Source organism: Bos grunniens, chromosome 22, assembly GCF_055505025.1.
Source record: "Bos grunniens cultivar Pamir isolate PY7600 chromosome 22, Bosgru_T2T1.0, whole genome shotgun sequence".
Classification (NCBI taxonomy): Eukaryota; Metazoa; Chordata; class Mammalia; order Artiodactyla; family Bovidae; genus Bos; species Bos grunniens.
The window spans coordinates 57,728,904-57,742,960 of record NC_141186.1 but is presented as its reverse complement, the minus strand read 5'-3'; the positions used below and the strand labels follow the sequence as shown (position 1 = coordinate 57,742,960).

Below are 14,057 nucleotides of genomic sequence, written 5' to 3'. Positions count from 1 at the left end.
CTTTGTTTTTGTTGCCTTCTGGACTCACTTGTGGGTATATTTCTCTAGGCTGGAAGCAGAATTGCTGAATTAAAAGCTATCTAAGTGGCAGACAGAACTTTAATGTGAAAAGATACATACACCTCACTGTTCATAGTAACCCTGTTTACGGTAGCCAAGCCATGGAAGTGAGCTCAGTGCCCACTGAAGATGAATGGCTAAAGATGTGGTGCCTGTATACTGTGAAATGTGAGCCATAAAATAGAGTGAAATACACCGTCTGTAGCAAGCTGGATGGCCCTAGAGATGACCACAGTAAGCGACATAAGTCAGAAACACAGGGTGCCATTACTTTATGTGAAATCTAACATAGGACAGACACGAGCTTGTCTACAAAACTGAAACGGATTCAGACATGGAGAACAGACCTGCGGTTGCCGGGGGAGGGGAGGGGAGGGAAGGGTAGGGAGTTTGGGACTAGACGGTGCAGTGTTATATGTCGGATGCATAAATAACATGGTTCTGTGGTATAGCACAGGGAAATACACCAGTATCCTATGATAAATCGTGGTGAAAAGAATATGAAAAAGAGCATATATGTGTAGCCGAATCACTGCTGTGTTGCAGAAATTAACACTGTAAATCAGCTGTACTTCAAATTTTTTTAAAAAGCTACCTGGTTGGAATTTTATCTTCCAAGTTGATTCTTTTCCTTTTTAAAGTTTTTTTTCTTAATCATGCATTCTTATATGCAAAAAGTAGCTGGGTCAGTGATCAGCTCAGTTGTTAATTCAGCAAGCATTCATTGAGGACATACTGTGGGACTCTTCCTTCTTGGGGTTTTCATTTCTTTCCAACTCAGCCCCCTCTATTTATTGCAGTATTTTAAAGTCAACCTTTTATTACACCAGCATGATGTTAAGAGGAAATACAACAATTCATATACAAATAACTTTTAAAAAAAACATTAATATAGTACAGTAACTATATTCAACAGAAATAAAAGGAAGGCAGTTTATCATGAAGGCAGTATAGTATGTAAGTGCTTAGGCGCAGCTGTCGCAGAAGATAGAACGGAGAATTCGGATGCTTGTATGTACTTAAATAACCTGTGACTTAAGAGTAGTAAGAAGATGAAGCGTTTTGGGATTTGGAATAAGATTAGTGTTAGAATAAGTGGTGCAAGAGGAAAAGAGGTGATCAGAAGGTGAGGACGTGTGTTGTCTTTGTAGAAGAGCTGCAGTGTGGAGAAGCGTCTTGTCAAAATAATTCCCTCTGCTGTCTCAGAAGAGAACGGTGATGATCTATACCAGAAAATGTCTCCTTTCTTAAAACCTCACTGCATTTGAGGTGTATACGTTTAGTATCTGAAACTTTCAAAAGACTTTGGAGACCATATTTGTTCATTGGTCGCAGGACTGGAGGGTTTGAAACCTTTTTGTCTGCCAAAACATAAAATACAGAAAATCCTAAACATCTTACATAGGGAAAAATAGTATTTTACTGAGGATTGTAGTTTTAACACTGCACTTGATTTCCTCAAGAAACTTGTAATAGAAATGCTGGGGTTTTTTTTATTATACTACATTGCATTTATATTTATTGCCTCATTTAATCCTCCCAGTATCTGTGAGGAAAGTGATATTAACCTCAAATAAGTAGACAGTCTTAGAACAAGTACAGGACTTACCCAAAGGCACCCAAACAGGAGCCGGCAGAGTGAGATGTTTCCAGGGTCCTGGCTGCCCACTGAGATAATTCCATTTAGATCATAGTTACAGAAACACAGAGCCTCGTTAAACTTCAGTAGCAGTTCTTTAATAGGTAAGGAGATTGAGGAGTATTTTTTTACAGCAGTTTTTAAAACTTTTTATTGGAGTATAGTTGACGTACAATGCTGTGTTAGTTCTGCTTCACAGCAAAGTGAATCAGCTATATATATACATATAGATTTTTCCCCCCATATTGGTCGTTACAGAGTATCGAGTAGGACCTATACAGCAGCTCCTTACTGTTACCTATTTTGTATCTCCTTTATGTGTAAATAATGTGTATGTGTCGGTCCCAATCTCCAGGTTTATCCCTCTCTCCGCTTTCCCCCTTAATAACCCTGTCTGTTTTCAGTAACTAAGTTTGTTTCTGTTTTGTAGGTAAGTTCATTTGTATCATTTTTTTAAAAAAATTTGATTCTGCATAGGCATTGGAGAAGGAAATGGCAACCCACTCCAGTGTCCTTGCCTGGAGAATCTCAGGAACGGGGGAGCCTGGTGGGCTGCCGTCTGTGGGGTCGCACAGAGCTGGACACGACTGAAGCGACTTAGCAGCAGCGTGAGTGATACATTTGACTGACTTCAGTTCAGTCCAGTTCATTGTGGGCTTTCCTGTTGGCTCAATGGTAAAGAATCTGCCTGCCAGTGCAGGAGATGCAGGTTTGATCCCTGGGTCAGGAAGATTCCTTCCCACTCCAGTATTCTTGTCTGGGAAATCCCATGAACAGCGGAACCTGGTGGTCTGCAATCCATGGGGCTGCAAAAGTGTCAGACAAGACTTAGTGACTGAACGGCAGCAGTGTGTCCCGCACCTTCTTTATCCTTTCTGCTGTGGATGCACATTTATGTTGCTTCCATGTCCTGTCTGTTGTAAATATCGCTGAGGTGAACATTGAGGTGCATGTACCTTTTGAAATTTTGTGTTATTCTGGATATATACCTAGGAGTGGGATTGTTGAGTCATACGGTAACTATTGTCGGTTTTCTAAGGAACCTCCATATTGTTCTCCGTAGTGGCCGCACAGATTTGCCTTCTTGCCAACAGTGTAGGAGGGTTCCCTTTTCTCCACGTCCTCTCCGGCATCTGTTCTTTGTAGGTTTTTTGATGGTGGCTGTTCTGACTGGTATCAGGTGACACCTCATTGTAGTTTTGATTTACATTTCTCTAATAATTAGTGATATTAAACATCTTTTCAGGAGCTTTTTGGCCATCTGTGTGTCTTCTTTGAAGAAATGTCCATTTCTTGTGTCCATTTTTTTTGATGGAGTTGTTTTTGATATTGAGCTGCTTGAGTTGTTTTTATATGTTGAAGAATAACCCCTTGTTGGTCACTTTGTTTGCACATGTTTTGTCCCCTTCTGTGGGTTGTCTTTTCTTCTTGTCTGTGGTTTCCTTTGCTGGGCAGTAACTTTTACGTTTAATCAGGTCCCATCTTGTTTTTATTTTCGTTCCTCTAGGAGGAGCATCCAGAAGGTCCTGCCGCGACTCGTGTGAGAGTTTTCTGCACAGGTAGATTCTGAGTTCTACAGTGTCTGGTCTTACATTTAGGTCTGTAATCCATTTTGAGTTTATTTTTTTGTAAGGTGTTAGAGAATGTTCTAATTTCATCTTCTATATGCAGCTGACCAGTTTTCTCAGCATCACTTATTGGCAAGGTACAGTATTTTCTGCATTGTTTCTTTTTGCCTCCTCTGTCGTAGATTAGATGACCATGGATGCCAGAGAGTGGGTTTATCTCTGAACTTTGTTTCCTGTGCCATTGATCTGTATTTCTGTTTTTGTGCCAGTACCATACTATATTTGATTACTGTAGCTTTGTAATACAGTCTGAAGTCAGGAAGCTTGATTCCTCCATCTCTGTTTTTCTTTCTCAAGATTACTTTAGCAACCTGGAGTCTTTTCTGTTTAATAACAAACTGTAAAATTTTTTTGTCTAATTATGTGAAAAATGCTACTGGTGATTTGATAGGGATTGCATTGAACCTGTAGATTACTTTGGGTAGTATAGTCATTTTGACAATATTGATCGCTTCCAATCCAAGAACATGGTCTATCTCTCCGTGTTGGTGTCATCTTTGATTTCTTTCATAAGTTATCTTATAGTACAGTATGTTTTTATATTTCATCTTACCAAGAAAGATGGAAAAGCTTTCCTTGTTCTTTCTTGAATGGGTAGAAGCTTTTCTTTTAAAAATGAAGAAAAGAAGAACACAGTTATTGCAGACTTTGGATGGAAAATAAGATTCATTGTACTAAATTCTAGCAATATTTGCTGGTTGTAGAAGGTAACTTTGTTTTGGAAACAGTTTTTTGTCGTTCTGTTGTTTTGGCCACACTGCTTACCTTACGGGGTTTAGTTCCCCAAGCAGGCGCTGAACCTGGACTCTTGGCAGTGAGAATGCCACTGGACTGCCAGGAAGTTCCCTGCAAACAGTTTGTTCCTTTTTTTCTTTTTTCTTTTTACTATAAAAGTGATACAACATTCTGAAAGTTTTGAAAAAGAAGAAAACTGTATGTCTTTCATTTTGACACATTTGACACACATTTGCTGACAAACGTCCATCTATTCAAAGCTATGGTTTTTCCAGTAGTCACGTATGGATGTGAGAGTTCGACCATAAAGAAAAGTCACTAACTTTTTATTACTTTATCAATCACCTCCCTATAAAAAAATAGAATGGCCACTTCTACTTCTATCTCTGTCATTGCCTATCCTCAATTTTATTTTCCTCCGTAATGCTTAACACCATCTGACAAATGTATACTTGTTTACCTGTCACATGAAATGTAACTTCCAGAAAAAGGCAGGAACTTTGTCTCATTTGCTGTTGTTCTCCACCCCCTAATACCCCCTGTCTAAAACTGGAACGTAGTAAGCACTCAGTGTTAAGATTTCTTTTTAAAATGAACAGACATGTAGTTTTTGATCTTTTTTGAGTGTCATCCAGTTGTAATCATCCTGTGCATACAACTTTGTATCTTTTGATCACTTTCATGTTAATTTCACAGACTAAAGGTCATCATTCTTTTTGTAGATTGCTACAAGAAATGTATGACCATCATTTTTCATAGCTACATAATTATGTATCAAGGGAGCATAGCATAATTCACTAACCCATCTCCTAGTTTGGGACATTCATTTCTGACTTTTCTGTAATATAAATTAACACTGATAAAAAAAATATATCCATGCTATATCAGTCAGTGGCTACAGCTGTGAAATTCAAAGATGCTTGCTCCTTGGAAGAAAAGCTATAACAAACCTCAACAGTATTAAAAAGCAGAGAAGTTACTTTGCCGACAAAGGTCCGTCTAGTCAAAGCTATAGTTTTTCCAGTAGTCATGTATGGATGTGAGAGTTGGACCATAAAGAAACACCAAAGAATTGATGCGTTGGAACTGTGGTGTTGGAAAAGACTCTTGAGAGTCCCTTGGACTGCAAGGAGATCCAACCAGTCCATCCTAAAGGAGATCAGTCCTGGGTGTTCATTGGAAGGAATGATGCTAAAGCTGAAATTCCCAATACTTGGGTCATCTGATGCGAAGAACTGACTCCTTGGAAAAGACTCTGATGCTGGGCAAGATTGAAGGCGGGAGGAGAAGGGGACCACAGAGGATGAGGTGGTTGGATGGCATCACTGACTGAATGGACATGAGTTTGAGCAAGCTCCGGGAGTTGGTGATGGACAGGGAGGCCTGGTGTGCTGCAGTCCATGGGTACAGTCAGACAGTACATACAGTCAAGAAATCTAATAGCAAATACATTAGAAACCAGCTGTCGGTGATTATTTATTTATTTTCTGGACATTTTTATTTTTAACTTTTTAAACACAAAAAACATTTTGTGTTTTTGGGGGATAGCCGATTAACCATGTTGTGACAGTTTCCGGTGGACAGTGAAGGGACTCAGCCATACATACACACGTGTTCATCTTCCCCAAACTCGCCTCCCGGTGAGGCTGTCGCATGACACTGAGCAGAGCTCCATGTGCTATACAGAAGGTTTTTGTTGTTGGTGGTCATTTTAAATACAGCAGTGTAAACATGACCTTCCCGAAGTCCTTAACTATCCCTTCCCTCCGGCAACCATGAGTTCATTTTCTAAGTCTGTGTGTCTCTTTCTGATTTTGTAAGTACGTTCGTTTATATCATTTCTTTTTAGATTTCACATATAAGGAATATCATATGATATTTCTCCTCCTCTGTCAGACTGACTTCCCTCAGTGTGACACTCTCTAGGTCCCTCCATATTGCCGCAAATGGCCTTATTTCATTCTGTTTTAATGGCTGAGTACAGTTCCGTCGGATGTATGTGCCACAACTTCTTTATCCATTCCTCTGTTGATGGACATTTAGGTGGTCTCCATGTCTTGGCTGCTGTAAACAGCACAGCAGTGAGCACTGGGGTGTATGTATCCTTTCAAACCATAGTTTTCTCCAGATATATGTGCAGGAGTGGAGTTGTCGAATCATACGTTACGTTTATTTTTAATTTAAATAGAAGTAAGATTCTCGAAAAGCATTGAGTTAAAATATATGTGAGGATGGATGGACAACTTATTTGAGAGAGTTACCAAGAGGGCTGGAGAAATAGCTCTGCAGCTAGATACAACACGCAGATCTCACAGAAGAGTTGGTCTGATGCTGTGACTGCACACCACACCACCCAGGCCAGGCATGGGGCTCCTGCTGCTGCTGCGGTGTTGTCTGAGCCTGATTGACACCTTGCCCTCCTCCAAGGGAACCCAGACCTGCAGTATCTGCTTTATCTGCAAGTATCTGCCTTATCTGAACCCCTGAGAGAGGAATTTCCTATATTCCCTAGAAAAATAATACAGGATTACACACTGTCAGAGTTATTTCTGTATTTAGGATGGTTTATGTAGGGTGGATTCCTGAAAGTAGAATCACCAGTCCACGGGACATGAACAAAATTTTTGATGAGAAGATCAGACCTGTTGACCTCAACAGTTGAGTCTGTAGCTTTTTACTTCCTTGGAGTAATCTTTCCTTGAATGTGTCGTTTATTGGCTATACTTAGTGAACTGAGTTTTTTAGAACTTTAGTTCTTGATATGGAAGGACTTTTAATTTGATCTCTCCTTTAAAAGAGAATCATCTTTCCTCTTGATTGGGTGCCTAGATTTGTGCTAGAATCTGAAAAATGGATGGCATATTCTTTCAAATTAGATTGTTTTAAGTTAGTACACATACAAACTTGGGGTGTGGAAATTCTTTATTCATGGCAGTGTGAACTTAGTTTTTCCAAAGTTCCTTCTTTCAATCCCATGCCCCCATCCTACATAAAAGTAAACATCCATATGCTTCTTCCTGCCCTTGCCCTAGGCTTTCTTGTATTTGGTTTGGTTTTGGTGATGGACCAGCATTCACTCTGCTTAAAACAGGAGGCAAGTGCTCTTAGCTCCCCACCCCAGGAGCTCCCTTTCCTCTGTGGCCTTGGGGAGAATGGAGAGGCTTAGATTCGAAGCCATTCCACAGTCACTCACCTGCTCGGACTACACCTTCTTCCTCACCAGAATCGGAGGCGCTTCCTGTGCCTATTACATGTTGGGTGGATGTAGGAAGCCTAGCCCAGTGCTTGTTATTCCTGTGGGTGTTTTCATATGTAATGCAGACGGTTATGTTGCTGCCTTTTGCTTTCAGGGAAGGAGGAACTTGTAAAGACCCTGTATCTTTACTTAATCTACTGCGGTGTTGAAAATGCTGTGTGCAGACCTTGGTATTTCCGAGTTCTTCAAGGATTCCCTTTACCCCTTATAGTTTTAAAACTGAGTTGGTTGCACCCCATGGTAACATTCTCCTGAGCCCCCTGTTCAGGAAAGGTGGTCTGGGGTGTGGGTTGGAGGGGTGGCATGTAGCAAAGGCAGCAATCTAGGTGAAGGGAGAACTTTGAAAAGCAAAATGCATCTTCCCTAAAAACAATTAATCATATTATTAGACAAACGGCTTCAGCAGCTGGTGAAACAGCAGGAACATGTCAATTTTGCTTCCTTAGTTACCCACAGTGATCGTGCACTTGACCTTCAGCAGAGCAGGGTCATAGAGAGGGCATCTTTAAACAGCTCTGTCTGGTTTTGGCAAATGGAATCTGCACTGGCAGTTTGAAGCACATGCCCATGAGTTCCCCCCATGAACCCCTGGCTCTTTTGGTTGGACTGTCTGGCTGGGGAAGTTGCTGAGAAAAAATGTAAATAAAGCTGCAGAGAGCCGTTGGCATGGTAAGTGCAGTGTCCTGCAGAAAAACAAGAGTCATTTTTGCAGCCTTTTCTTTTCGTCTGTTTCTGGAGGGAGCCTTCTTGTGATGCGGTGTGTTTCACAGGCACTTGTTTTTCGAGCAGTTGGTGAAATAGCCGTGGAGTTAGATGCCTGCTGTGTATTTGAAGGAAGCTGATTTAGTGTCTGTTCTGTGCTTAGCGCCTAGCAAGTTACTTCTTCATGGGAACTTGGATCTGGACGTGCTGGGTAGATTCAAGTGGGGCAAGAGCTGTTTGTTTCTTATTTTTCAGCAGGTTAATCTGCTTCTGAGCAGAGAGTGAACCCCGCCGCTCTTACACACCTCCTTGTTTTGTATGATCGGGGGCAGTCCTCACTGATTTTGGATCTTTGTATTTGTGCTAAATTTAGGGCTATAGTCTTTTATCTTTTTAAATATACTATCAACTTGAAAGTTTTAAAATGGTCGATCAGTTCTGACGTAAATGAGGCTGATTTATAATCCCGAGAGGCTTTAGTATACAGAAGAGCTGGCTTTGCCACTCCTCAGGAGATGTCGTTCTTTAGAAACATGGACACTGGAAGCTTCTAGCCCTTTGTAGGAGGTGACGGCGTGCACTTTGAAGACCAACAGGCTCCTCCGGCTTCTTCCCTCTGGTGTAAGCTGCCGCACGAAGGTTAATTCTTTGCCCATTGACCCTTCACCGTACTTATTATTTCATGGTCCTTTGAAATAAAAATAAAAGCAGGATGTGGTACATTTCAGTCAGGCTGGTGGTGTCTCCTGCCTGAAACCCTTTACCCGCTTAGGCGGTTGTTTACTTGTTCATCATTTCCTAGGAATGTTAAGGAGAAGCTGGAAGCCCCTGATTGAGATTGGTTGCATGTTGGGTCTACATGATCTGTCGTCGTCCCCCCCCCCGCCCCGCCCCCCGACGGTGTGAAGTAGCCATTCTATTTTTTTATAGGGAGGTGATTGATAAAGTAATAAAAAGTTAGTGACTTTTCTTTATGGTCCAACTACCCGTAACCCATAGGAATGTTGTAGCCAAAAATTGAAATGAGGAATCATTGTAGATTTAGAAATTTAGTTTTTTCTTAATTAGCTGACTGCTTTGGGCATTCTCTTCAACCTAGATATTCATAGCAAATGCCTAATACAGAACTTTTTCCTAAGAATTCCCCCCCCTCACCCCCCAAAAAAATGCTCGCAAGGCAATGTCATGTTATGGTAAAATAGAGATGGTTCTCACTCGAGAGCAAAAATACATGTGCTTTTCCCATCAGCCTCATACATTCACGTGTGTTGGTGGAACCAGTACGCTTTGGTTTATTTATATAAGAAACTGCCAGGGCAGACACTGTGGGGTACCTGCAGAATGTTTGGTTAGCAGATAGATACAAGAGTGGAATAAAACAAAAAAAAGCCTAGGCAGAGTCCCAGGATCAAGGACTGTAAAAATGACTTGTTGTTTATTCCTGAAGTTAAAAACTGTTCCTCTCTAACCAGTCATTGTGGGCCTAGTGTGTGCCTGGCCTGAGGCGTCAGAGGCTGTCCCTTCGGGCCTCTGAGCAGCTGCTTGGCGGGCCCTGGGCTGAGGGCTTGGATGCAGCTGCTCTGGGAGCCCCGAGCTGGACTTGGGCACCAGCCCCCGGGTCCAGGGAGGGAGCTGTCCAGAGGAGCAAGGCTTTCATGAACTCTTTAGGCAGGAAACAAGCATTCGTGTGTTGCGTAAGCATGGTTCACTTTAGAAAGGATGTGAAACGGAACCACCTATTTACTCTGTAAGCACAAGTCGGAGACCGTACTCTGAAGAACTGTATCCGAACGTGCTTTCACACCCTCCTTGCTCATGGTTTAGTTGAGTCCTTTGGACTGGCAGTTTTCTGGCAAAGTGCAAGTGCTCTGGCCAGGTATAACACACCTGGGTGTTGCCAGGCGTTTACAGTCACTGTGAGCTGATGGGCTGGAGCAGATGCAAGAGGGGAGAAGTAGGCTAAGGGGGAGGGCCACGACGTACTTCGGGCACTAAAAAGGGAGGCTGGAAAGGAGATGCTTACACTGGTCAGAAATGTATCTAATGTTCTTATGGCCTGTTACGAAATTGACTGTTGTTTTTCTTTTAATTGTTATTTATTTACTTTTGCCTGTGCTGGGTCTTTGTGGCTGTGCACAAGCGCTCGTGGTGGCGAGTGGGGGCTACCCTCCAGTTGCGCTGCTGCTCGTTTGGCGGCTTGTTGTGGAGCGTGAGCGTGGGCTTCAGCAGTTGCGGCGTGCGGGCTCAGCGGTCGAGGCTCCTGGGCTCTAGAGTAGTTGTGGCACGTGGGCTTAGTTGCTCTGCGGCATGAGGGATCTTCCTTGATTAGGGACCCTAACCATGTCCCTGAGTTGATGGGTGGACTTTCAACCACTGTCCCACCAGGAGAGTCCCCAAATGGACTTTTTATCATTGTGCGAAATGATTTTCAACAGAATGCTTGGGGGAAAAAAATAGATGGCGTGCTTTGATGTCTGATCATAGTATTAGGCTTTTAAATTCACACAGCTGCAAGAATTTCTGAGGGATCCCATCATGACATCACTTTGCCTTCAAGCTGAATCATATCTAAAAACTACCCCTGGTACCACTGGAACACACTTCCTCTCTAAAGGTCTTAGGGGTAAGGGATCTGAAGTGTTTTTCCCTTTCATCTGTCAGTTCTAAAGTTAGGCATCCTTCTCTGAATCCCAGGGATATTTAAGACTGTTCACCCAATCTTACTTTATTACTGAGCTACAGGGAGCCCATCACCAGCATGATGCTTGCCCCCATCAGCAAATTTGTGGAGGTCTTTGCGCTTCTCATGTGAAAGGAATTAGAAACTTGAGAAGCATACCCCTTTATGTGAAGGAACTAGAATCGAGGGAGTTTATACTGCAGCTCAGCAGGGCCAGAGAGCTGCAAGTGGTCTTGGTGCCCAGCCCACACGTCCTCCCCTTTGCCATCCATCCCCAGCCCCAAGTGCAGGAAAGGCAGGGCCCTTTCTGGTTGCCATGCATCCCCAGCACACAGCCACAGAGGGGCAAGGTCAGCGCTACTGACTTAGAATGCTTCTCTGAGTCCCTGTGAAATACTTTTTGAATGCTGTTATTTTTTTTAAATAAAGTTTATTGTAGTATAACATACCTGTGTTCACAGTTCATAAATGTGTAACACAACGAATGAATAGGAATTATGCTGCTGTGAATATTCATGTACAAATTTTTACATGGGCATATATTTTCTTTGCTCTGGTATATATATCTGGAAGTGGAATTGCTGAATCATATGGCAACTCTGTGTTTAACCATTTGAAGAACTGACAGTTTCCCAAAGTGTACCATTTTATATTCCAACAGTAGTATATGAGAGTTCCAGTTTCTCCACGTCCTTGCCAGCACTTACCTTCTTTTTCATTATAACCGTCCTAATGGGTATGAAATGATATTTTAATGTATTTTGATTTGCATTTCCCTAATGACTGATGATGTTGAACAATGTTTATGGGCTTGTTGGCCATCTGTGTATCTTTGGAGAAATGTTTGTTCAGCTCCTTTGCCCATTTTTTCTTTTTTTAAAATGTATTTATGTTTTAATTGAAGGATAATTGCTTTATAGAATTGTTTTCTGTCAGATATTAACATGAATCAGCCACAGGTATACATATATCCCCTCCCTCTTGAACCTCCCCCCACCCGCGTCTCCCTCCCCATCCCACCCCTCTAGGTTGATACAGAGCCCCCCTTGGAGTTCCCTGAGACATACAGCAAATTCCCATTGGCTATCTATTTCCCATACGGTGATGGAAGTTTCCATGTTTCTCTCTCCATACGTCTCGCCCACTCTTCCCCTCTTCCTGTGTCCATAAGTCTGTTCTGTATGTCTGTTTCTCCATTGCTGCCTTGCAAATAAATTTATTGGTACCTTCTTTCTAGATTCCATATATATACATTAGTATACAATATTTATCTTTCTGACTTACTTCACTCTGTATAATAGGCTCTAGGTTCATCCACCTCATTAGAACTGACTCAAATGTGTTCCTTTTTATGGCTGAGTAATATTCCCTTGTGTATGTACCACAACTTCTATATCCATTCATCTGTCGATGGACATCTAGGTTGCTTCCATGTTCTAGCTGTTGTAAATAGTGCTGCAGTGAGCAATCGGATGCATGTGTCTCTTTCAGTTTTGGTTTCCTCAGGGTATATGCCTAGGAGTGGGATTGCTGGGTCATCTGGTGGTGTTACTCCTAGTTTTTTAAGGAATATCTATACCATCTTCCATAGTGGCTGTATCAGTTTATATTCCCACCAGCAGCGCAAGAGGGTTCCCTTTTCTCCACACCCTCTCCAGCATTTACTGTTTGTAGACTTTTTGACGATGGCCATTCTGACCAGTGTGAGGTGATACCTCATTCTAGTTTTGATTTGCCTTTCTCTAATAATGAGTGATGTGGAACATCTTTTCATGTGTTTGTTAGCCCTCTGTATGTGGTCTTTGGAGAAATGTCTGTTTAGTAGGTCTTTTTCCCACTTTTTGATTGGGTTGTTTTTCTGTATTGAGTTGTATGAGCAGCTTGTGTATTTTGGAAATTAATCCTTTGTCAGTTGTTTCATTTTGCTATTGTTTTCTCCCATTCTGAGGGTTGATTTTCACCTTGTTTGTAGTTTCCTTTGCTGTTCATTTGCTCATTTTTAAATTTTTTTTGATATCTAATTGTAAGGGTTAATTAACCATATATTATAAAAATACAAGTCCTTATCAGATATGATTTACAAATATTTTCTCTCATTCTGTGGGTTACTTTTTACTTTATAGTTGTCCTTTGAAGCACAAAAGTTTTAAACTTTGACAGAGTTTATCTTTTCTCTCTTTTGCTTTAAGTATAATAGCTAAGAAATCATTGCCTATAATCAAGGTCATGAAGATCTACACCTTTGTTTTCTAATCTGTGTGTATAATGTGAGGTAGAATTTAATATATTTTTTATAAAAAAAGAAATTTCTGTTCAAGGAAAGTCTCAGCAGTACAATTAATCATGTGTAACAAAGATATTTATACACTGTTTATAACTCAGGCTTTAGAAAAACATTTTCAGGAAGTTTGTGATATTACTAATAGCAACTATGTACTAAATAAATAGCATTAATACTTAGCATATTATTTATTAACCCTCTCATCAATCCCATAAAGTAGTAGCAATATGTCCACGTTTAATTTGAGGAAACTGAAGTTTAGAGGGTTAAGGGACTTTATCAGGGTGACGGTACGTGTTTCAGAGCCTAGGTTTATGTAATTCCTTGCGTATGGGTACTCAAATAGTGCTGATTGCTTTAAAACTTCTGAAGAGTAAAGTGAGTCAGAAAGGCAGCATATTATTCTATCGGTTAAGAATTCAAAGGATCTGAAATGGGTAGAATTAACTTACAGAGCAGTAATAGACTCAGCCAGAATTCTAAATGTTCATTATTAAAGACGGATTTAATTCCTGTGCACTGACAAAGTGACTGGCCAGCCTTTTTTTAATCAGAAATAAACAGAGCTAACAGATGGTGTAGGTGGATGCTGGGCGATACATTCTGTAAGGTTTAAGCCTCATCACACTCTCTCCTGTCTTAACCAAGAGAAAACTAATTGATATGAAGCATTTTGTCAACTAAAAATCACTATGAGAATATTGCATTCTGGGTTTGGGGTTTTTTTTTGGTCTTTTTAAAATAATGTATTTTGGGCTGTGCTAGGTCTTGGTTGCTGAAGGCAAGCTTTCTCCGGTTGCAGCAAGTGGGGCTACTCTTGGTAGCTGTGTATGGGCTTCTACTGGCTTCTTGCATTGCCAGGCACAGGCTGTAGGCACACAGGCTCAGTGAGCGGCTCAGGAGCCCAGAGCACGCGGGCCTCAGGAGTTGGCTCGCGTGGGCTCGGTTCTTGTGGCTCCCAGGCTCCAGAGCAGGGGCGCAGTAGGTGTGACGCACAGGCCTGGTTTCTCCACAGCGTGCGGAGCCTTCCCGGGGCAGGGACTGAGCCTGGGTCCCTGCAGTGCCAGGAGGAGTCC

General features: G+C 41.6%; 1 protein-coding gene across 20 annotated transcripts in view; it reads left to right on the top strand.

The window, feature by feature from the left end:
• The window catches only part of NR2C2 (nuclear receptor subfamily 2 group C member 2), a 113,862-nt gene that overhangs the window by 40,780 nt on the left and 59,025 nt on the right, over positions 1-14,057 (top strand). For 6 of the 20 annotated variants that reach the window (XR_015151892.1, XR_015151893.1, XM_086368749.1 and 3 more), the window contains one exon: positions 3,207-3,258. The exons of 11 other annotated variants lie outside the window; for them this stretch is intronic. The gene's annotated coding sequence lies outside the window, so the exon portion shown is untranslated. Of the gene's footprint in view, positions 1-3,206; positions 3,298-14,057 lie in introns of all 20 variants that reach the window. 3 more of the 20 variants (XR_015151894.1, XM_086368753.1, XM_086368754.1) reach the window with 1 other exon arrangement.